Raw genomic sequence first — 22,533 nt, forward strand, 5'->3', positions numbered from 1 at the left:
AACCTCTTGTGCCCCAAACCATATACTGATATTTACACTTGGATTAACATTAGATACAGTTTATCTATTTTGCAAAGGGAGAAATAGATTGGAGATCTCTAAATCAGTGCAAATCAATCTGAAGTTCTGTCCATATAATCTGCTCACCATAGAATTTATCTCTTGTATGAGATGCATGTAGGTAATTACCACATACTCACATGTGGAATCTGTAGTAAAATACCCAGATGGAGACAAATGTGCTAGCGTTGTTCCTGCCTTGTCATCAAATCAACCTCAGTTATGCATGCAGAATCAGGAGTCTCATACTTAAGAAGATACTGATTAATGCAAGACTAGTGGCTAATAAATTTAACAGTATGAAGAAAAGAACTGATCATAGACAGACATTTTCAAAAGAAAAAAAATCAATGCAAATGAGACTAAATATCTCAATCTTGGTTTATGCCAAGTAATGTGCACTTTTGCTTTGCCCCATCTCCTCCTGCCCAATACTTCAGGCCCCGAGCACTCAAGCCCCAACAACCAGTCCTTTGCAGGTCCTCCCTATCTCCATTATATAGCCAGCAGCATTTTCAACCATTTAGCTTAAGGTAATAAAATATTGAAGCTAGCTTCGCAAATAACCTTCCCTAGGTCAAGCTAGAGACCACCTGAAAAAAAAACACTTCTATTCTCCAAAGAACTACCAAATTCCCTTCTACAAATCTTTCCAACGACCCCCTGGATCTCTCAGTACCACAGATAATTAACATCCTTTGATGTTAAAAATTAACACCCCAGCCCTCCTAACTATTAATATTAATTTGTATTAGAGTAGAGGGTAGAGCCCCCTACTCAGGGATCAAGGTTCCACTATCCTAGACACTGTACAACATTGTAACAATATGATCCCTGTGTCAAAGAGCATTCACCTAAACAGGTCTCTTGTCTCATGTGAGTGAGCTAATGCTACCCCTCTCTAGCCCATCTGCCACTTGGATCAGAATTTTATAGCCAAGAAGTAGAGAGAACCATAACAACCGGACCTCTTCCATCCAAGAAGACATAATATAATCTGACCATATTCAGTATGTCAGTGAAGATGAAAAATAGTCTCTTGCCTGCTCTCACTTAAATACTTGACCTGAATGATTGCAGGTCATCAGTTTGAAAGCTGGTGCAACTGAAACTTGGTTAATACATAGCCTAAGCACACAGTAACTTTTTTTGGACAATATCTTTTTAACAAGTACATATGTGCCCCAGTCAGTTATAGTTTTGATTTAGTACAAAGACGATGTACATTTAAAGAGCCTCCTTCTCTAACATATTCATCATTGTATCTTAACTCCTAGCAACAATATTAAACACTGAACAGTCAATAAGATGTGTGCATTTCAACATACCTGTATTTCTTTCCATTGTCCTCTCAATGAAGATGGAGTGACAATATTCTCCTTGAGCTTCTCAAATAAGTCACCATGAGACTGATGCTGAACCTGGAAAAATTCAGCTCAAAGATCTTCCAAAAAGTTATGACCATCTGAAAACTGGAGAGAAAAAGTGACTGAGGTAATAGCTTTTATTGGACCAACTTCTACTGGTGAGAGAGACAAGCTTTCAAGCTATGCAGAGCTGATTATGGAAACTATTTTGCAATCTTATAGCAGTTCTCAGTAGGGGGCCATACTAAAAAATGGATTTTATGCTATCTGGCTGAGGGAAGACATGGCAAATAATTGTGTACACAAGCAAGATTGTACAGTAGGACATAGGCCATGGCTACACTGGAGAGTTGCAGCGCTGGTGGTGGGTTTACAACTCTGCAACTTAGTAACTGTCCACACCTGCAAGGCACATCCAGCTCTGCAACTCCCTGGCTGCAGTGCTGGCTGTACACCTGGTCTGCTTGGGGTATAACGATTGCAGCGCTGGTGATGCAGTGCTGCTCATCAAGTGTGGCCACCAACAGCACTGTAATTGGCCTCCAGGGTATTAGGAGGTATCCCAGAATGCCTGTTCACAGCAAACCGGAAGAATGGCTGAACTCCGGGCACCCCGGAGCTGCTTATCTAAAAAACAAACACAGCTCCTTTTTGCTCGAGCGAGCGAGCAGAGACAGGAAGGGGAATTGCTTTGGAATGTTCACAGCTGTTTCCTTGAGGAGAGAAGCCACATGGCAGAGGGGGTGGGGAGTCCGTGTTGAGCAGCTGCTTATGTGGTCTGAAGGCTAATTAGGAGTGCATAACTTGCATTTAGTAAATAAGAGAGGGGTGGGGGAAGGGTTGAAACTTTTAAAATGATTGAAGGTAGTTGCTGTGTATCTTCCAGTCCTTAGAACTTGCAAGGCAGGGAGCTGATAACAGTGTCAGCTCCAAAAATCCACTCTCTCTGTCTCCCTCACACTCCCTGTCACACTCCACCCCAACCCCCTCTTTTGAAAAGCATGTTGCAGCCACTTGAACGCTGGGATAGCTGCCCACAATGCACCACTCCCAACAGCGCTGCAAATGTGGCCACACTGCAGCGCTTTCCCTACGCAGCTGTACGAAGACAGCTGTAACGCCCAGTGCTGTACAGCTGTAAGTGTAACCATACCCACATAAAAGTATGTCTTAATCAGTCTCAATGATTCAGAAAAAGAATTGATCCCAGCCAAGTCTTCCTTCTTGTCTTTCGAACTGTAGAAAACCTTTTTCAGAGGCCAACTAGGCATTCTGCTTAAAGATATAAGGACACTATATAGCTCCAAGCATGCTTACTTCCTTAGCCTCTAGGTAGCATGCTGCTCTATCACCATTATTTTTTAATTCAGTGGGTGAAATCCTACTCCTACGGCAAAAAACTTCTATTGTCATTGGGGGTAGAATTTCACAAATTTTTTTTTAATTGTTTCCTCTTTATTGCTCTCTCTTCTTGAGCTGTCCAAGAGTTCTGAGTGCTGTATTGTCATTCTCAGAAGGAAAGCCTAGGGCAGGGTTTAGACAGGACTGATCTACACTACAAAGTTAGGTCAACTTAACATCACGCAGGTCTGAGAAGTTTCATGCCCTGTATGATGTAAGCAAGCTGACCTAAACCCTGGGACAGACAACACTAGGTCAATGGAATAATAATGCTTCCTAGCCTCTGGGAGAGGTGGATTTACTACAGCGATGGAAAAAACACTTGTCTGTAGGAAGTGTCTGCATTGCAGTGACACAGTTGCCATGTTGCAGTTGTGCTCTGTTGTGTTTCTATTGGAGACACCCACACTAGTTTCGGGAATAATGGCAAGTTGTCAGGTACTAGTAATAAAATGCCTCTCATCTTTAATTCATTTTGACTCTCTTATATTCCTTGCATAACATAACACCAATGGGATCAGGGAAAGAGATATGAGAAGAGGCAGGTAGCTACATGCAACAAGAATGACTATCGAGTGATTTCTTTAATTCTATTATCCCACCCCCTCCTTATTTCACGCTGTATACAATATATTGCTAGATTAAGTGCCCACTAAAACCACTTTCGTGTTTAGAAACCTATTGTTTTATTCCATTGTTATCTGTGCACAAAAGTATGTGCATTCATCATAATGACAGCTGAATAGTTTATTAACATCCAGCAGAAAGCTATGCTTTTGTCAAAATATTAGTTCACCTAATTAATGTGTGTGTACTGTGACACAGTCCCTCCTCTGCCTTGGTGGGTCCTGCGCTTATAGGCAGGTTTGCTTGCCTCAGAGATTCACAGCAGCCCTCAGTTTGGCCACTTTTGCTAGTGGCTCAAACCTGCCATTCACTCAGCTAACCTCATCACTGGCCAGCATGGGGAAAAGCAAAGAGAACAACCCCCTCAGTCTCTGCTGATCCATCTAGTGGGTTGGGAGATAGGCCAGGGACCTTCCCCTCTAGTGGGACCCTCAGTCCAGGTCAACTCCTCTTATATCCAATAGGGGGGAAGAGGTATGGAGGGGAACCCAGGCCTATCCTCTACTCTAGGCCTGGGTTCCTGTGGATCACAGCTGTCTACAGTGTTTCTTGTGACAGCTACAACTCCCTGACCTCCTTCCAACACCCTCTTTAACCTCACCTCAGGACCGTCCTCCTGATGCAAGATAGTGTGTATACTCCGCAGTCCTCCAGCAGCACACCTCTCACTTCCTACTCCTTGCATGCCCCTCACTGACTGAAGTGAGGTCCTTTTTAAGCCAGGTGATCCGATTATCCCTCCTGTCCTAACTGGTTCCAATAAGTTCCTGGTTGTTCTGGAACCGCCCGTGCTACCATACCCAGGGAAAAGGGACCTGCTTAATCTGGGGCTAATGTTTCTGCCTTCTATCACTCTCCTGTAGCCATCTGGCCTGACCCTGTCACAGTACATCTGGGCTCTTAAGCCCCCCATGGGGAAGGGTACTCATCTCTGCAAAAGCTTGATATGGAAGACTAACAAAAACTATTTTTACTTCTGGCTTTCTGAAGCTAGAGATATCTAAATAAGAACATTAGAGAGAGAGCTGAAAATGCTGAGTTTTCTGTTTTACATGGAGTCTGATTGCATTCTCATCACCACGCCTTCCAGACTTGCTCTAAAATGGCTTCTGAGCATGCTTAACCGATCAGGCCCCACAGGCAAGATGAGCAGAGGAGCACCTAGTCTGAGAGTCACCCTGGGTAAGGGCAGGAATTAGATGGCAAACAACTCAGTGGTGTCCGGGGTAAGCTGGCTTTGAGCAGTGCCTACTGGCAGAAATTTAGGCAGCAGCTGAGCTGCTGCTTTGAGAATATAAATTTAGGTACCTAAAGTGGTGGTTAGGCACCTGAGTCATCCTTGTAAATCCCACCCTGGTTTTCCCCAAGAGTCACACAACTGAAATTTCAGAATAGCAATCTGGATAAAAAGAAGTTAAGTGGATAATGTCACAGAGCACTCCAATCACTGCAAGGGGCAATAATCCTTATGGCCATATCTGGGGATTACCTTTACTCAAGTCTGATGCCCCATTCTGCTGCTTGCAGCACATGCTGTCATCTCTCTCACTCCCAGTGTATTCAGTCAGAGGGCCAACTCTGGAAGACCAACCAGGTCACAGTAGTCTTCCCCTTCCAGGGTATCAAACTCTTTTCATACCAGCAGCATCAGGTGGTCTTCTAATGCACTGCCCTGATGATGCTACTTTCCAAGTGGCTGGTAGGGGGACCCGGGCCTGGCCCCTAATCTGTGTTCCAGTCCAGGGATCCTCTGCCTAGCAACTGTGGTCTGCTTTCCCTCAGACTGTTACCCTTTTCTTGGACTCCTTCCTTCAGCTTTTGGTTCCCCAATCTGGGTGTACCAACTCAAATTCCCTCCTCAACTGTAGACTGCTGAGCTCTATTGCCTCAAAACACACCTCCCTACTCCCAAGGAGTGACTGTAGATTATTTTCTTGCAGCCCTTTCTGTTGCCAGCTTCCTGGCTTTATCCCAGCCCCACCTGTTCTTTCTCAGCTGGGCTCCACCATCATTCAGGGGATTGCTTAGGCCACCTAAATCCCATAAGCTATGGCCTATCTGGTTAATTGGCTTGTTCTCAGCCTCATTAACCCCTTATAGTCTGATGTATTTTGAACACCTCATCACAGATAGATAAATAAAAGGAACTTCAGAACCATCAAACCCAAGATCTCTTGATATTGATACACTGGAGAACTGGGCTATAGACAGCAAACTGAAATTCAACAAAGACAAAGCAAGATGCTACACTTAGGGAAGAAAAACCAAATGGTGACAATACGGCACTGCTGAGGAGTTTTTGGGAACTTTGGTTGATCACAACCTCAGAAAGTCATGTGATGCTGTTGCAAAAAAAGCAATTGCCATTTTAAGTTGCATTCACAGAGGCATTGCATAGTACTGCACTAATAGTACCGCACTACTCTGCACTGGTTAGGCCTCAGCTGGAAGACCATGTCCAATTTTGGTCACCAATTTCTAGAAAGGATCCAGAGAAACTAGAAAGGATCCAGAAGTGAGTGACAAAGATGATCAAAAGGGATGGAATGCAAGCCATAGGAGCAAAGGCTGAAGGAACTGGGTATGTTTAGTTTGGAAAAGAAGATATTGAGGGAGGGACATGACAGCAGTCTTCAAATACTTGAAAGGCTACCATAAAAAAGATGGATCAAAATTGCTGTCTTGCCACTGAGGACAGGATAAAAGTGTTGTATCAAGCAGGCAAAGTACTAACAAGCTTGAACAGGATTTTATTTTTACAGAGGAAACCTCTTTACCAGAGCTGCACCCTCTGTAACTCTCACCTCAGCCTCCTCAACTCCTCCCCCACCCTTCCTGTTTCCTGTCCTTTCAGACTCCCAACAGCCACTGCTCCCAGTTCTAATAATCACAAGTAGCATCTAAACACTACATTCCTTCCTCTCTTAAGCAACTTGCCCAATTAAAACAAACGTTGTTCTAACCACAGGAACAAATATGAAACAAGACACTATACTGTTGGCAAAAATATTACACTGAAAACACTGTAGATACTACATCAGAGGGGTTGCCATAGATACTACATAACATATAGATATGTAGAGGCTGTCTCTCAAGCCTCGGTTCCAGTGCAATGTCTTGTGGTGTTGGTCAGGGCCAGCTCTACTGTTTTCGCCGCCCTAAGCAGCACGCTGAATTGCCGCCGGGACGGTGGGGGCAGTCTGTGTGCCATTAGGGCAGCATGCGCATTTCCACGGGGGCGGCAATTCGGCAACAGCTTCTGTCTTCAGCTGGAAGACAGAAGCTGCGCTGCCACGGACAGCTAAACCTAGAAGCTGCTGCCAAATTGCTGCCGCCGCGGAAATGCGCATGCAGCCCTAACAGCACACGGAGTGCCCCTACCGTCCGGTGGCAATTCGGCGTACTGCTTGGGGACAAAAATACAGGGACTGCCACCCCTTGTAGATTACTGCCTCAAGCACCTGCTTGGGATGCTGGTGCCTGGAGCCGGCTTTGGTGTTGGTTCTACAGTGAAGTCATCCAATGTGGACTGGGTGTTGGCATAATCTCCTCTTGGTGCATAAGCAGGTACAAGATAAGAAGCATTCCATACCCACCCATCAGAAAATTGATAGGTGTAAGGTCCCTTCTTCTCTATGATTTTAAGAGGAGCTGTGAATTTATGGTCCCCTTTGTGTAAAATTCCAGGTTTTCGTATTCTAATGAAGGAACCATACTCAAACTTTGGTTCCTTAGCACCTTGCCACTTGCCTGTGAAAGCCTCAGACTTTGCTTGGTTCTGTTCAACTGTTTTTCTGATATCATCCTCGTTTGGGGCATCAGGTTGTGCCTTTAACAATCCAGTAATGTTCAGTTTAGTATTCATCTGTTTCCCATTCAGTAACTCCGTGGGTGATCTTTGCATTGTGTCATGTCGTGTAGCCCGGTATGCTTGCAAGAAATCAGTAGTGAAGGGTATCCACAATCACCCTTCCATTTAGCTGTTTGCAAACTCTCTTTCAAACTTCTGTTAAACCGTTTGATTTCCCCATTAGCTTGATGGTAATATAGGGATGACCTTCTGTGTAAAATGTTCCTCTCTGCTAGAAAGGTTTCAGACTCCAGGGAAGTACATTGACTACCATTATTGGAAACCAGTTCTTTGGGATTACCTTCCCAGCTAAAAACTGAAGAGAGGAACTTAATTACTGTAGCAGAAGAGATTTGCAATGTAAACACTATCTCAGGCCATTTACTGAAATAGTCCTTTAAAGTGATAGCATAACGACAGTCAATTGGAGCAGTATCAAAGGGTCATACAATGTCAATCGCCACTTTTTCCCATCCAGATTCAGAAAGAGAAACAGACTGTAATGAAGGGGTATATGTCACTGCTTTCTTATCATGCATTTGGCAAGTGACATAGGATTTTATGAGTGCTTCAGTTTGAGAGTGCATCCCTGGCCACCAACACAGATCCCATAGTTGTCATTTGGTTCTGACAATTCCTTGATGGGTATTGTGTGCCAGGTGTATGAATTTTGACTGTAATTCTTCTGGAACAAGTAGCCAATGTGTACCTTGTAGCATACAGCCATCGAGCAAAGAAAGTTCATCCCGAACTCTACAATAAGGCAGCAAAACTGGGTCAAGGCTTTTAGGGTTACTAGGCCATCTGTTTGTCAGAAATTCCCATAGTTTTCGTTGAATTGGACATGCTGAACAAGCAGCTTGAAATTGTTCTCTTGTAACTGCAGTAAAAGCACAACTACTACATCCTCATCTTCCGGTGGACCATCTGATGAAGGCAAAGGCAGGCAAGAAAGGCAATCAGCTACCACATTTTTGTTTTCAGGCTTTTATTCCCGTTCATAACTAAAACAGAGTAGTCTTGCAGACTATCTAGCAATATGATATCCTGCTCTTCGCAGTCTTTTTGTGGTGAGCAACATCAAAGGGCTGTGGTCTGTGTGCAACTTGAATGTGTGGCCCCACAGGTAAGTTTTCCATTTTTCAGTAGCCCAGACACAAGCGTCTTTTTCGACTGTAGAATATTTTCTCTCAGCATTACTCAGTATCCCTGAACCAAATGCAACAGTCTTCTCTGTGTTGTCCTCATGAAGTTGTGTGAGGACAGCCCCAAGTCCATAATCAGAAGCATCAGTAGTCACAATTGTGGACAATGTGGGACTGAATAGTGCAAGTTCTGGACTATATACAATCAAGTCTTTCACCGTTTTGAAACTAGCTTGTACATCCGTTTCCACACTAAGGTTGAACTTCTCTGTAGTAATTCTCATAATGGTTCAATGACAGAAGTATAATTGGGAATGAATTTTGCATACCAGGAGGTAAGACCCAAGAAGGAATGTAAGGTTTGCAACTCTGTTGGAGGAAGGGCATTTGAAATTGCCAGGATATGATCTGGATCAGGTTTTACTCCAGCCTGTGAAATTGTATGCCCCAGAAAGGAGAGTTCAGTTTGTCTAAATTTGCATTTGGACCTATTGAGCTCGAGTCCAGTGCTCTCAGTTCTAATAATCACAAGCAGCATTTAAACACCACACAAAGTCAATGAGTTCAAACTACAGCATAGTAGATTTAGATTAAATCTCAAGAAAAACTTTTTAACTGTAACAATGGAACAGACTGCCTAGGGAGGTTGTGGAAGTGCCTTCACTGGAGGTTTCCAAAAGGAGGCTGGATAGTCATCTGTCTTTGATTTAGACACAACAAATCCTGCCTCTTCACAAGGGGGTTTAGAATAGATGACCCTCATGGTCCCCTCCCCTCCATATCCATTAATCCCTGAAACAGAGAACATGGGTGATGGCAGTTAAAACTCAAAGATTCTGCAATAGAAAATAAAGATATTTTATATCTAATGTTATGCTTTTACATATCAAGACTCCTAAATAAAATGGACTACACTTCACAGCTTTTGAAGCTGAGTGTGGTCACCACTTACAAAAATAATGTTGCTTTTATTTAGATTTTTAGTTACAAAAGTTTTTTCATCCAGTTTTCTATTCTGCAATTTGTAGGTGCCTGTCTCAACCCACTTTTTAGTTCTTGAGACCAAGGATGGTTGAGGCAAGACTCAGTTCAAGACTTCCAATTATCCTATTGCTGCAAAACTTATGCACGTGCTTAGCTGTATGTACATAAGCAGAACCTGGGAAGTAAACAGAGCAATTCAGACACAAAATTAAACAGATGCATAAGCAGTTGCAAGATTAGGTGGATACAAAAACTGACTCCAATAAGAAAAATGCACATTATCACACAAATTATTTGACCTAGAAGCAAGTTCCTTCAACTGGAGTAAAATGTTCATTTTAAAACTGCTGACATTTACAAAATATTTATTTAGTTTCTTATTTACACACATAATTGACAGCCTAGAACTTGATTGAACTGAATAAATAAGTAATGAACGTTATATTTTTATAGTTTAAGTATTTTTAATTAGGACAGACCATAAGAAATGAAACACGATTTTAATGATCATAGTTTGCTCTTTTAGATGACATATGGGTGCCATTATAAACAGAGCTGTCCCTAGTGGGATGCAGGGGCTGGGACAAATCAGCCTCCCCACTCTCCTCCTCCCCGTCCACTTGCCTGCCACTCACCTCCTCACCCACTCGCCTGCCACTCACCTCCCTACTAGTCTCCTCACTGTCCATCTGCTGCACGCCCACCCCACCCCCCGCCACTCTCCTCCTTACCACCCGCCTGCCTGCCTGCCTCCTTGCCTACCTCTTGCCTCCCCGTTCACCTCCTCACTCACCTGTCCACTGCCCACTTCCGTGCTAGTCTCCTCGCCGTCCATTCGGTGCATGCCCCCCCGCCACTCTCTTCCTCACTATCCGCCTGCCTGCCTCTTGCCTCCCCATTCACCTCTTCACCCTGCTTGCCCACCTGCCTCACCTCCCCGCCCACCTCCTCACCTGAATATCGGGAAAAATGGTGTCCTGGTTGTACATTGGTTGGGATGTGGGAGAAAGGACTAACTATTGGGACAGTCCCGATTTTATTGATGCGCAGGGTCCCCCAAAGCACAGGGCCCAACGTGGTCACTCCATTTGCCCTACCCAGGTGACAGCTCTGATTATAAATGTCGTTTACGCAGCCAGTGTCAAGATGAAGACAGGACAATAGGTCAGTAAAAAGTAGTAAATCCACTGTAAGTGTTTTCTTAAAATAATAAACTGTTTCTTAAAGATATTGCAGATAGACTACGTTGTTGCTCTAATATCTCTTCAATAATTATTTCAGTAATATCAATGATAGGTGTTGGCAGGGGTCGAGCTCCCTCCTCCCTCTCAGTTCCCAGACACAGTTTACCAGAAAATAACAGTCCAGAGTCTAGTCTGTAGGCAATTCGAGGGGTTTATTGGGGCTAAACAAGCAAGCATATTCCAAAGCCCTTCATACCAGTTGGGCTCTCTCTATATGCCAATAGAACCGCCTTCTTCTGACCCCTAGCTCCACACGCCGATGGAGCTCCCTCTTCCCCCTTCCTCTTCTTGGAAAACTTAATTATACTTGTAATGCCCCTCCCCTGGTACCACCCCTTCCCCTATATGGTCATGTTCCATTCTGTGGGGTCTTGAGTCTGGGGTCGATAACACCACCTCTTTTGTACCTGATGGGAGGAATAGGGAGCGGGGTTACTTGTGGCCATGGACACTTTCTTGCAGACTTTGTCTCCCCTCCTTATACCTACCCACTGCTCGATTAGCCCCTTATCTTGTTACTAAAAGGCAAGACTACCAGCTGGAGGGGTGGGGAGAAGAGGGGTGCCGCCTTGTACTTTCACTTACATTCTCTTGCTTGCTTAAACTAAAAGCAAGTCCAGAAGCAAGATTATTATTATTTAGTCTCTACCCTATTTACTTCATATTCTCCTAACAATAGATATTAATACATGCCAAGAGGTTGGCCTATTTGAGTGGTGGGTATTCGACAATTTGGCTGAAGCACTGTGACATTAAACAGAACTGTATTCTTGAATTAATGATCACAAGATGTCAGCAGTTAGAACCCGAACAGAAGGTCAGCACCCAAAATACTCAGCACTCATAATAGAAAGCCTCAGCAATTCCAGGATACTGCTAGGCTCTGCAGTCAAGGATTCAGCTGTAGATGCAGACAGCAATCCTGTCCTTCCTTCCAAGACAGCTACATAACATTGTGACTCCCAAACTCCTCCTCCTCCTCATCAGATACAAAGCCTATAACTGCCTAGGTTGACTACTATATGTGGCAACCAGGTATTGAAAACAAAAACGGTCAGTGTTTCCCTAGCCTCCATCTGAGTGCATTGGTTTCTTCCCCAACTGATTGACAGCCAGGGAAACTGAATTGGACTGTGGTTTAGGCTGACAACTCTGAAATAGCTCCCTGTTATTATGCAGCAACTTGGACATGTTTGTCACATGAATTCAGAAAGGACAGAAAATCATCAAAGCAATCATTGGAGAATTTTTAAAGTGGTGTTCTACTTTGAAAAGTGGCTTTGTCAAAATGGCACCCCCTAAGTCAGAATTTGAACTCAGAGGAAAAAAAATAAGCTGAGTTGCTTTTTACTCCTATTAGCTCTGAAGAGGCAATGCAGCTAACAGAGATTGACCTGCATTTTTGTTCTTTCTTGTTCATCAGAGGAGTTGTTTGCAAAGTTCCAATCAGTTACCTCTGTCACTGAGAGCATAACAGAGTTATGAGGAACAAATTCAGAAGATGGAACAAATTCTGCTACTGAGGAACAAATTCAGAAGATGGAGAGAATCCAGCTTGACTCTGAGCCCTGATGTATTAGTAAGGATGCAAGTTAGAAGATGTGCCTCTAAAGGCCCAGATCCAGCAAAGTGATTAAGCACATGCTTATTTTTAAGCATGTAAGAAACCCCAGTCACTGCAAGCTGGGAATCAATGTATATTTGATATACAAATCATTCAGAATGAAAAAAACAGAGGCCTCCCATACACCCCAAATACTATTCCACAGTTCCATTTTTCAAAACAGAAAAAGAGCATTTTAAATAAATTAGCCAACTGATATGTTAAGTTGTCTCCTTTAAGATCATCTCACCTGTTCAAATACAGGCTTTGAGTTTTGCGTTTAAATTAAATATAAGCAGTAGTATGAAAAGTAGATCTTCTTTAAAACCATCATATTAATTAAGCATAGACACAAGTTCATGGTGGAGCACATCCTAACCATTATTTTACCTTTCCCACAATCATAACTGTGTTTCAGGAATCTAAAATTGAATAAGGTAAAACAATTACAATTTTACTGCCGTAGAGACCTTCACTTGTATATAACATATGCATTTGTCATATAAAAATGTCATTGATAAATTGTGTGAGAAACATTAATTCTTTAAAGCCAGAGCTATGATGACAGCTTAAATTATAACAGCTCTCAAGCTACATTTTAATTGAAGACTTTCATCTAATAAGGAAAACGTATACTTTCACATTTGTGAGAGCAAAGTATGTAAACATGCTGAGTATGTTGATTTCACTAGGGCATTGTGATTAAAAATCAGCCAGATAATTTGGCCTATCATTATCCCAGCAATATTCATATTGTAGGTTTTGGCATATGGTTCTCTTATTTGAGCCAAGGAAGATCAATGTATCTAAGTAAAATCTTGATTTTAACACTTTTTTTGTTTCCTCTCATGCCTGAGTTTCAATGAAAACTTTAAGAAACAAATTTCAGTTCCAAAACAAAAAAACTTACATTTTCGATAATTTTATGGGTATTGTAACAGGGTTGCCATTGCGGGGCATTGATGCCCTCATCTGGGGTGAAAGTCCGAATAGAAAAAGCTGAAATGCCATACAGCAGTGATACTCAGACTGAAGCTTGCTGGACACAAGCAGCTCTTTAATATGTCTCCTGTGGTTCTTTGCAGCACTTGGTATCAAAACATTGTCATTTAATTATTAACCAATCAGGATGCTTTTATTGTGTTGTTAACCAATTGTAGTTGATAAAATAATAATATTTGGTGTGTCATTTTGTTGTGAGAAAAGTAGAGAGAAAGAGAGAGTATGTGTAAATGAAACAATGAATTCACACTATGGCTTTTTTGGGTAATGTTGTTCACTAATTTAGCTCTTGACCACTGAGGTCTCTGTATCACTGCCACACAGTAACCTCAACCAGAGAGTCATTAGGAGGTTGATTAAGTTAACTCATTCTCCTGTGGTCACGCACTTAAAGCATGGAGAAAAACAGATGCAAAAAGGGAGGGCTGACTTCAGGTTCATCATTCCAGACCATGTGCTCTGAAGGGAGCTTGGGGCTAGAGAGGTTACTCAGCTGTAAAACTCAAGGACTGGGTTAGGAAAAGGGAAACTCTTTTTCTAAGAGCGACAGAGTCCTATAGCACCTTATAGACTAACAGACGTGTTGAAGTATAAGCTTTCATGGGTGAACACCCACTTCCTCAGATGCATGCATCTGACGAAGTGGGTATTCACCCATGAAAGCTTATACTTCAATACATCTGTTAGTCTATAAGGTGCCACAGGACTCTGTTGCTTTTTACAGATCCGGACTAACACGGCTACCCCTCTGATCTTTTAAGGTGTCAGGTTTGATTGTCAGTCATGTGCAAGTCCCTGAAGGGAGGCAGAGGCAAAAGAATTACTGTTTTGGGACATGACGGAGATGCTTTCATCAAGGTTTCTGCCAAAGGGAGTTTCCTGTGTGATGTTCCTGTATTCTGAAGCAGGATTAGTAATGACTATGTACATATTATAATAAAAAAGCTATACTAGGAAAATACTTGACTTGATGTCACCAATTTCTTCTCCAAATAATACCACCTAGCTCTTAGATAGGACTGTTCCTCTCTAGATCTCATAGCACTTTACAAAGGAGGTCAGTATCATCACCTTCATTTTACAGATGGGCAAAGAGACACAGGGAGGGAAGTGACTTGCCAGAGGTCATTCAGCAGACTAGTAGCAGAGCCAGGAATAGAACCAGTTCTTTGGAGTCCTAGTCTGATGAGCTACCTACTAGGCTACATGGCCTTCAAGGCAACTGATCTGCTTGGCAGAGGAGTGACACCTCCCGCCCCCAGGATCACAAGTATCGTTTTCAAAGAAAAAATGAACTTTCAATCAAACTAATGCCATATAACTGATATAAATCCTTTGATAAACTAAAAGCTTTACAACTGAAAAATGCATCAGATAACCAACAGCCATTACCTGCTTCTACCTACAGGCAACAACAGTATGCCCACTCCTAAAAATAGTCGGAATGACAAAATATTGCTATTCAGCCCACATACAGTGTGATTGGAGCCATCCATTTGTGGCCATGCAGATGAGGGAAATGGATCCAAGGGAGGTTGGTTAGGGCTGGTTAGGAGTGATTGACCCTGATTAGGAGAGGAAGTCTTTTTGTGGTGGAGGGAGAAGAATGGTTGTGAATGTTGGACTGAAATTCCCCACTCAGCAGATTGGATTAACAAACTCTTATTAGTAAGGCAAAACACTAGCAAGCAATGATCAGATACTTACAAGTGGGAACCTCTTTCGGACAAAACCACACATGCCCTCCTGACCAGTCAGTTCCCAGCATCTCTGATCTTTTGTTAGGCTGACTAAATTTAACTGTTTGTTACCTTTTCTTATACATATGTATTAGTTCCTCATTTCCCTGTTAGTACTTCTGTACCTGACAGTACAGGTTTTGTGTTAGCTCAAGCTGTTTTTTTTTCAAATTTTGTAGTTATTTTATCTTCCGTTTTCCTCAAACGTGTGCAATTTTACTTGTGCAAAGATGTTAGGCTTATCAGAGCAGGCTCTGTCTGATTTGAATATGCCTTCACTCCCAACAGTAAATAGAACATCCAAAAGATAATTAATTTATAAAGCCCTAATTCAAGAAAGCGCTTAAGCACATGCTTTAGTCCTATTGAAGTCAACCTGTCAAAGATACTTAAGAACATATTTAAAGTGAAGCATGTACTAAAATGTTCTTCCTGAATAGGGATGCGGTCCTGTTTCAGGACCATGTAACACAAACTTTTGGAGTTTCTCTCTGTATCTTTTGACAAGTCTTCTCACTAGTTACTTTGCATGCAATTTCATTTATGTTTTGAAAAAAGCACATGCGGGCAGAAAGAAAAATCAGTTGAAAATGGGTCAACTATTTTATTACAGGGCCTTTTGCTCTCTTTCAATCCATGTGTGACAGGATCCAAAGGGAGGCACACTGAGGTTACTTAATTAAGATAAACTGCAAAGAATGGGACAGACAATCCCCGAAGCTGGTGGTCATTCCAGTACTTAGATGCACCAAAGCTAGCCTCAAAACAGCTTCTGTAATACCTGACTGGTTACCCAGAAGACAAAACACATTTCCCTTATAGCAACCCAGTCTTGGGCTTCCACCCAGACACCCAAGTCAAATGTGAAAGTTCTACCAATCCCAAAGGATTGGACATATCACCTCCCAAGTTAATAAATATTTCAGATCTTACCCAAATACATGCTTACATCCAATCCTTATTAACTAAACTAAAATCTATGAAGAAAAGAGTATTGGTTAAAAGATCAGTATACATACAGACGTGTACAGTTTGAGATCTGTTTCATAGTAGAGACAGTAAGCCTTATAGCTGCAAAGAGTTCTTTCAGAATTAGCCTATAGGTTATAGTCCAATGTTCATATCCAGGGTAATCCAGGTGGGACTAGCGAGGTCAATTTTACAACTCAAGCTTCCCCTGCATAAAGCACCAAACAGATCTGAGATTAAAAGGAGACCCAAGAGACCTTTATACAGTTTCAGGCCTTCTCTTGACAGCACAGAGTTCTTAGGAGAACAATAGGCAATCATGGACCTATTTCCTAAACCTCACTGGTAGTTAGCTACATGGATTAAAATAAGGCAATTGCCTGTTTTCTACCATTCACGGGTGATTTGATATATACTTCAAAGAGAGATCAATACAGTGACATCACTATATATTTAGTTTATTTAAATAAGATCTCCTTTTGATCTCTGAATTAACAGAATACAGAGTAGACAGGAACTGTTTGATTACATTGTTAACCTCTAACAACACATATGAAAACACACAAAAACTCAAACATTATCAATATGTCCCTAAAGGTCAAATTTGGGTCATTTATTCTGCAGGATGCTTAACCCTTTCTGGCCCCTTTTCACCCCATGATTCTTTTTTCCTCTTTAAAATTTTGCCAGTGACATTGAATGGACCTCAGACAAACTTAAATGTCATTGACAGATTTTGATGAAAATTTAGTTTGTGCATTTTAAACAAGCAGAACAGACAATGTAACTATGTGCGGTGATCCTATCATAAGCATTCCCAAATCTGGACCTTAGCGTCCAGAAATCTGGGTGCCTGCATTAACCCCTCTAAGCTTAATTACCAGCTTAGATTTGATCTCGCTGCCATCAGCCAAAAATTCCAGGGTGTGGGCTCCCTCTGGTCTCCCCAAACCCTTCCCTGGGGAACCCCAAGACTCAGAAGCCCTGAGTCTTACCACAAAGGGAAATAACCCCACTTCCCTTCCCCCTCTCTCTCCCACCCAGAATTTCCTCTCTGGGCTAACCTGAGAGTTACTGATGCAACCTCTTTACATCACAATACCAAAAGCAGTCTCCTTTCTTCCACAAAGAGACACAATACCAGGAAAAGAAAAGAATCTCTCTCTTCTTCCCTTAGCTCTCCCCCACCAATTTCCTGTGCTGCAGAGATTTACCCCCGTAGATCTAACACAAGAGAACTTCCCTCCCTTTCATCCTTAGCCTACCCAGAGAGAAAACTCAAACAAGTCTTAAAAAGAAAGCTTTATAAAAAAAAGAAAGAAAAACACATGAACATAGCTCTTGCTATCAAGTTGACAATACACAGGGCTATTGCTTAAAAGAAAAATATGAATAAACAGCCTTATTCAAAGAGATACAATTAAACATTCCAGCAAACTACACACATGTAAATACAAAAAAAATAATAACAGCCTATTTTTTTTCTACCTTTGTACTTACAACTTTGAAACTGAAGATTTAGAAGCTTACAGATAGAAAAGATCCCCTCTCATAGCTGAGGGCCGGACACAAGACACAGACCCAAACATTCCCTCCCCTGAGCTTTGAAAAATCCAGTTTCCTGATTGGTCCTCTGGTCAGGTGTTTGGTTCCCTTTGTTAACCCTTTACAGGTGAAAGAAACATTAACCCTTAGCTATCTATTTATGACAGACCCCTACTGGATGGCTTACATAAGCTTGGCTGCTGGCGGTGTGGGGTGAGAGGAGAGCTAATAGTAACAGCACATCTCTGGAGCCAGTCATGCTTGCAGTGCTGGGAGAGGAAAAGAGAGCTTTGAGAGAGCATGGGTGAAATCCTGGCCCAATTGAAGTTAATGGGAGTTTTGCCATTGATCTCAATAAAATCAGGATTTAACTCCATATTAGCAATATGCACAAGGCAAGATGTCTGCCTGGTTCAGACAGTTTAAACCCACACATCCTCAGCCTATATGTATTTTGCTTTCTATGTCTTCCCCTCTTTTCCATTGCAACTAGCCTCATATCAGCAAGGGATACTGCTGCACAGTTTTGGGAGGTCAAAAGCAAGGGATATTTTCTTCTAAGCATTCCTCTTCTCTGCTTTTTTGCTGGAAGGGATATGCCTGACCTTTAGATTTCATATTCATTTGCAGGGTTGTTGTAGCTGTGTTGGCCAGGATATTAGAAAGACAATGTGGGTGAGGTAATATTGTTTACTGGACCAGAAGTTGGTCCAATAAAAGCTATTGCATTATCCACTGTCTCTTTAGTTTTCATAGGCATTTGTATTTTAAGTCTGACTTTTTCCATCTAGTTACTCTTTCCAAAAGGTGTTCTGTGCCAGAGAAGGTTTGTAGGGAAAGAGAAACAGAATAAACTGAAGTAGAATTTTTTTTTTCAGATTTTCAACTTTGTGACCCGCAGTCTCATTAACTATGTATTCTCTCCTTTATGTAGGATAGTAGTAATCACAATGAGAAAAAAATGTGCGCTGATTTACTGTCTGTTATTCATACTCTCCAATGTCACTTGGTAAAAATCATTTGCTTCCTGAAAAATACCAATAGAAATCTATAACCAGTTGCATTTTTTTGCTATGTTTTGGTCCTCAGAGGTAGATCACAGTCTCTTGTGTTTGCAAATGACATGCAAGTTAAGTGACCATTGGTGCACATTTTTGTCCACTTTATGGCAAAAAGAGCTCTAATCTTTCAAATATTTGGCTCAGAATCTGAATTTCAAGGCTAATGCTAGCCAAATCTAGTGGAAATGGACTTGAAGAGAAAGAAATGACTGAAGAGAAGAATCAGTTGCTATGCAGCCTGCTCCAGTCTTCCGCTACTCACAGAGAAGCCACATTCAGGCTCTGCATGACTGTGGTGGCCATGCTGGGGGCAGGACAGATGGGGATGAGAAAGCCACTCTTCTGTTTCAGATGGGGGAAAATATCCTTCTAGAGGATAATGATCTGACCATTTCAGCATTATGGTTCCAAGTTGCTCCCCCTCCCTATACTAGATGCCCTCTAAAGGGAGGGTCTCAGGCATGACCAGGGACATGGTAGTGGGGCAGCAGTAAGCAGTGCAGTGGCATTAACTTCCACACCACAACTCTGGTCCTTCCATAGTTATGTTGAAATCCACAGGATTTCATCACAGAACTTTGGTCAGTTTGATGTCTTTTGACCCTTCCCCTTCAATGAGAGGAGGAAAGTCACATACCCCTCTCCTTGAAGGAAAGACTTGATGGAAATGCTACAAGTTGAAACTCAATTTTCTCATCTTTATGTAGCTTTTACCAAACAGGGAATAATCTTGTACTAAATGGACATATGGACTTTTCTCAGAGGTCTTCCTACTTTGTTGTTGCATGGCAAAATACTAGCTTTTCATTTTGGATACTGCTTTTCATTTTGAAAGAAAACTTTTGGAAGATATATTTTAATAATCAATCTGCATTTGCTTGGAATTAACTCCAAGAGCATAACAAAATCTTTCAAAGTAATAAAAAGTTACCAATATATAGCTTTATAAGTGCAATTAGAAATGAGCTCTCCCCACCTCCAAAAATATTATTTTTAATCACAACATAAAATCCTACATATAAGTACCATAAATACATGGCACCTTGTGCATGAGTGAAATAAACAGTGAAAGCCTGTGCAGTCTACTTGCTTATTAAACAACATATAATAAATATTGGAAAGAACAATCTGCCCTCTCTTCCATTATCTAGTGTTAACAGCTGCACACCTAGCTGATGGCAAACCAAACCTTTTGCATCCTTTTTATGAGCACATTTTTAAACAGACTGCATGGGCAGGTGGTGCTCTGCAGCCCCTTCCTTCTTTACTGAATTTTCACTAAGCACTCACTAACATCCTTTGCATTTAAATGACATAACTGTGGGTCTTTCTCCCTCATGACTGAATACTTAACCTAATTTCCTCCTCAGCCTTTTCAGCAGTCCATACACTGGCAGCATAAGAGAAAATCAGAAATCTCAAAGACTATTTTGTTTCTTCATTTACATCATTCCTGTTTATTCAGTGTAATCAATGTCCTGCAGTTTAAGTGGATGGATAAACAAGAATGGCCCATAGCGACACATAAGAAAACATGGAGCTACAAATAAAAACCAAGATATTTTTCATTATTTCTGATTTGATACCACTAGCATGGTAAAGATATGAAAGGTTATTTTATCTGCTCAGTACTGTGTATTCTGTATTGCATTTTTTCACTGAAATATTTGATATTCAGCTTCAGCAACTTTATGCATTTATCACTGAAAGATATTTTTTGGAGAGGTGACTTATTGATCTGTTAAAGAGAGAGCAATGATTGCTCAATTATCTCACGTGCTCTGCTATTACAACTGCTTTTCCTTTGTGACCTAAAATTCTGGTTGGGAGATTTCAGACTGTGAATGAAAACTTGAGTCTGTAAAAGCCTGTGGTTAAAGCAAGCATAAATCAAATGCCTGAATATCCTTAAACAGAAGATTCACTCATTATATAAGCAGACTATGCTCAAACTACAGGCAAACTAGGCAGCTGCCTAGGGCAGCAGATTCCTGGGAGAAGCAATGAAACTGAGAGGAGAAGGAAATGATAACTGATAATGAGTGCTGGGAAATGTAGTCTCAGAAATCAGTGGATGCACGGCTAAAACTGTTTCCTGTCCCTACACACTGCAATCTGTGCATGTCCAACACGGAGCCCAGGATGCCCACTAAGGTTTTGCCTCAGGTAGAAGATAGTCTTGAGTTGCATCTGTCTAGAAGTGTTACCCAAGCAAGTTGTTGAAGGATGAAATTCACCCCACTGCGGAAGGCCCAACTGGGGACTTAAGTGATTACTGACCTTGTGCTAGTCTTCTGTACAAGGTCAAAATTAAGGGCTAGTCCAGACAATTTCCAGTTTTCAATTCAGCTTCCCTCTTTTGCCCATTTGAGAGCATGTGACTAAGATGACTAATCACAAATAACTATAGGCCTGATCCAAAGTCCACTAAGTTAATGGAAAGATTATCAGAGTTCACAGAGAGAAAAAATGGGTTAATTTTGTCAAAAATATTGTTCAAAGAAAATCACTGGAACAGCTCTTATCTTCATATGTAGTCAGACAGACTGACAACAAGGTTTTCAAATGTGGTATGTTCTACACATCTGTCTAGTAATAGCATGATTACCAGGTTATTTAATGCAAACCACTAAAGGGCACTCAGAACTTTTGATAACTACCAACTTGACTGTACTTAAGCAGAGATATACTGTTGCAATAAATCATCTAGTGCCTCTTGTAATGAAAATACGTTCCTTCCACAAAAATCAGCCAATCTGCTATTCTTCTGACAAATTATTCTCCCTTTGATGTGTGCTGCTGAATTTTATGTCATGTAGGAGTTTCATGATATGTGGAAAAAAAGTTTTTTTTTTAATAATGATTAAAAATAAAGAATAATGCTGTAAGTGGCTCTTTTTTTTCCTTTGTAAATCCCAGAATTGTAGATGTTTTTGTTTTATTAATAAGGTCCTTTATTTTGGGTATCCTTCATGCTAACACCTAATAGATATATATTTATATTTCTTGACAAGAATCTGAATGATAACATTATGTAGAGTGTTCAGGGCGCACGTGTAGTCTCAGATACAATAGCAGCACATACTCAGTGCTAATCGTCTAAAAATCAGGTAGGGAGAATGTACCCACATCCAGGGGAACTGGTTTTACAAGACAAGCGGCAAAGTGATCCCAAATGTCTAGAGCTAGGAACAAGCCTATAGAATTTTACCAGTTATAGAAATCACTTCATTACAGCTTTGGCGATGACAAGCACAATATGTTCCAGGAGTAAGTTTTGATTAGAAATCTTCAACAGACAATTCAAAAGTGAAATAGGCAATGGACAGAATGTAACTAAAACCAAAGTTATTTAAAAAAATCCAATATGGTTTGTTTATTTCAGGGAAATGTTTTTTCTGGAGCTCCACAGAAGACTTGCATTAATGAGTCACTCCAGATGGCAAATATTACATTCCTAATTAAAGAGCACAACCAGTACTTCATGTTTTTAGTGCTTTTAAACAACCTCAATAGTCATAAAAATTATGCTAATGTGTCTGTTAGGGAGGTGAAGAAAGAAGGACTCCTAACAGCTACAGTATGCATGTGGGTGAACAACAGAAGCACCACTACATGTAAATTTGCTTTCCCAGCTATAGCAGTCCTTGTTTCTAGAGAAATCCAAAAACTCTGACATTACAGTGAACCTAAAAGTAACAGAGATAGTGAAAGGGAGAATGTAATTCACAAACAATTAGTGTAGTGAAATTTGAGTATTATTTCATTAATTCAAAATTTGAATGTGTATATATATATATATATATATATATATTAGTATTTGTGGAGAACTGCTACCCTGCTCCTTGGTTATAGTTAAGAGAATCTTTGTACCTCAATATCTGAGTGAAGTTGGGGCTCGTTGATCCTATGTCCTTTTAATTCAGTCTGTTTAAA

The sequence above is a fragment of the Chelonoidis abingdonii genome, chromosome 5 (assembly GCF_003597395.2).
Source record: "Chelonoidis abingdonii isolate Lonesome George chromosome 5, CheloAbing_2.0, whole genome shotgun sequence".
In the NCBI taxonomy this organism is placed as follows: domain Eukaryota; kingdom Metazoa; phylum Chordata; order Testudines; family Testudinidae; genus Chelonoidis; species Chelonoidis abingdonii.